The sequence below is a fragment of the Somniosus microcephalus genome, unplaced genomic scaffold (genome assembly GCF_052327205.1).
Source record: "Somniosus microcephalus isolate GS21.2 unplaced genomic scaffold, FLI_Smic_1.0 unresolved_chr1, whole genome shotgun sequence".
In the NCBI taxonomy this organism is placed as follows: Eukaryota; Metazoa; Chordata; class Chondrichthyes; order Squaliformes; family Somniosidae; genus Somniosus; species Somniosus microcephalus.
Genome location: NW_028225179.1, coordinates 51,116,198 through 51,119,425, shown reverse-complemented (window position 1 = coordinate 51,119,425; position 3,228 = coordinate 51,116,198). Strand labels below are relative to the sequence as shown.

At 45.7% G+C, this 3,228-nt stretch overlaps 1 non-coding gene across 1 annotated transcript; it reads left to right on the top strand.

The window, feature by feature from the left end:
* Positions 1–2,535: 2,535 nt before the first annotated feature.
* Positions 2,536–2,630, top strand: trnai-uau (transfer RNA isoleucine (anticodon UAU)). Its single transcript has 2 exons — positions 2,536–2,573; positions 2,595–2,630. It is a non-coding gene; the product is annotated as a tRNA-Ile (tRNA).
* The last annotated feature ends 598 nt before the right edge of the window (positions 2,631–3,228 follow it).

Genomic DNA, 3,228 nt, shown 5'->3' with positions numbered 1-3,228 from the left:
GAAGCGCTACATCGCTGCGGATGAAGGGTGAAATATGTAATTTTGGCAAACTGGTTGTCAAAAAGGAAAATGGAGGCTCAGGATTTATCAAGGAGAGTAAGGGACGCTCCGGACATAATAGACAGGGGAAAGGACGCTCCGGATATACCAAACTGTTTCAGGGACGCTCCGGATTTACCAGACAGTGTAAAGGACGCTTCTGTTGTACTAGACAGGGTAAGGGACACTCCGGATGTAACAGACAGTGTAAGGGACGCTCCGGATGTACCAGACAGCTTCAGGGACGCTCCGAATTTGCCATACATGGTAAGGGACGCTCTTGTTTAACCAGACAGGGTAAGGTACGCTCCGGATATACCAGACAGTTTAAGGCACAGTCTAGATGGACCAAAAAGGGTAAGGGACGCTCCGGGTATATCTCACAGGGTACGGGATGCTCCGGATATATCAGACAGGCCAAGGGATGCTCCGGATGCATCGGATAGAGTAAGAGACGCTACGGATGTACCAGACTGGATAATGTGCGCTCCCGATGTACCAGACAGTGTAAGGGACGCTCCGGATGTTTCAGATAGGGTGAGGGACGCTCCCGATGTACCAGACAGGGTAAAGGACCCTCCAGATGTACGAGATAGGGTAAGGGATGCTCAAGAGGTTCTGGAGCGGGTAAGGGACGCTCAGGGCCTATCAGACAGAGTAAGGGACGCTCAGGAGGTATCAGAGAGGCTGATGGATGCAGGGTTATTACTTTCTACAGCTCACATTTTCTAAATATCAATAAAAGCAAAAGTTGAATCCGAATGTAACAGATGGTCTGCTGTGTCCCACGTGGGGGCAATGAGAAGGTAGAATGGGGCCGGACTGGACATTTGACTCGCTCAGAAATACATTTATAACTGACACAGATTCCTCCGCTCAATACAATAATAAATAATGCAGATACATCTAAACATATTTGTAACGATCAGAAGTGCAAATGCATTTACATCTAACACAACAGCAACTCACAAATACGTTCGTATGTAATATGGACACACACAAATATACTTACAACCATCACCTGTGATTGTTTGATAAAACAATACTTTAATTGTTTGTCTTTAAAGCCATGATATTTACATGACAGTTTGCATTGACCTTCCTGCTAAGCCGCTGGAGATTGATGGAGAATGATTTGGGTCCTGAACGATCATTTCTTAGACGGATTAGAACAAGTTTTGAGTGCAAATCCAATATTAGAAGTCGACTTTAAAAAGAGGCTCACGTGCGAGCTTTCGCAAATTTCAATCTACAATCCACAAAGCGAGGTTCATAACCCTAGACGAAAGAGTCACTCTGTCTAGAATACAGGCCCAATCAACTGGTTATCAAACGTAAAATCAAATGGCTTTCTCTTGTCATCGACTTTGACTGAGACGTGTGCCCACAGTTCCATTCCGGTTCCAAGCCCTCTTTTTACTGACGATGACTTGCCCGGAATGTGCTTGGAGAAGTGTTAGAATCGCAGTACAGCCCTTCCCACTGTCGCTTCCTCTAAATCTCCATCCAGGATTCTCACCAGTGCAAGGTTCATCAACCTGGGCTACTGCTTAATTTGTTCTCGGCATTAACTCTGCTGATCCTTTAACTTGTCCCACTACACGGCATCTCCAAATTTGTCGATTGCACCTCGAGGGCACTTTTCATACGTAAAGCTGCAACATCTGCTGGAGAGAGATTCAATTTCAGCGGTTCCAAAACAATGAGTCGATCGAAGTCAAACGTTACATCCTCACCTACACGCTGCAGATGCAAATCTCTGCGCTCCTCTGCTTCAGTGATATATTGTTTTGCAGCGATGGGCAGTTTATTCTCTCTGAGGCTGCAATCGCTGCTTTCCGCTGGCAGCGAACGCTTAGCGAGAGCGGGGCCGGACAGACGGCCTGAACTTCACTGCTGTCACGGCCCCACTCACTCCGGGAGCTGGGGAACAGCAAATCAACTCATGGGTTTGTTGCCGCGTCTGAAATGCGGCTCCGAACTGTCGCTATTAACAGAGGCAGCGCTGCAGGATCCTGTAATGATCTCTCACACAGTCGGTATCTCTGTAGATTTTGAGTGTTTACAGAACAGTATAGAGAAAAGGAGAATACCGCGTGGCTGTAAATGTATTTTATTAATCTCTTCCTGCAAAACATGATTGAACCAGGGACCTGCTGTACTTTAGATAGAAGTGATAACCGCTACACGGGCACGAATAATGCGCAAAATTTTAAAACGTTTTTTTGTTTTGCATGTGATGACTTTTCATCGGTTCTCTTTTGCAGCCTGTATTTCAGGAGCTGGGTAATAATGTTCAGTGCTTATGACACCAGGATCTGGTGCAGCCTTTGGTAAATTCACCAGCTCGCTAACACATGAGAGTCACTCCTGCTTCACTCTTTCATATAAACCCAGCCAATGCGCCTCAATTAAACAACATTGCGCCCCCACAAGATTAGACAGCCTGAAATGTGCAAGTAAATGAGCACAGATAACTAACCCAAATTAAGCGCAGCTCTAGTGGCGCAATCGGTTAGCGCGCGGTACTTATATAACAGTACAGACTCGGAGAAATGCTGAGGTTGTGAGTTCGAGCCTCACCTAGAGCAGCCAATACCTTTGCTGTGCTCTATTTCGACCGGAGCAGAAGGTACAATTGTTTTTTCCGCAAACTATTCACTTATTAGCTGTTCCACGTGGGCCCTTAGGCTCCTCAGGCCCACCGTGTTCCAATAAGGGATGGGAGGTTTAAAGGAGCCCTTCAGAGGGAAGGTGGGGCCAGTTTTAACTGTTAAACCAGCAAATATCAGGCGAAGAATAATGTGCAGGAAATAGATTCGATTTCAAAGCAGTGACTAAGCCTTTGGCACAAGCGAGAAGATGTGTAAACTCACGAGTTATCTGTACAGGTTTCCGACATCATGTTGAACAAAAACAACGATTCACCTGAACATGATGTTGAGAATTACAAGGACGAAAGTTATGTAAAGACAATCGCCCAAACACCATATCCACAATTAGGTTGTCGCCGACCTTCTTGTTATGGGGAGAATAGTGAACAGATTCAGGAAACTGCTCGGATAAAGAAGTCGATTTAGGAAAAGATAAACATATTTCAAATTAATGAACACGACCTCTGCGAACTGGGTTCGCACAAGAGCAGAGAAACCTAATGCAACTTCGGAAATAAATCGGCGGCTCCTTGGT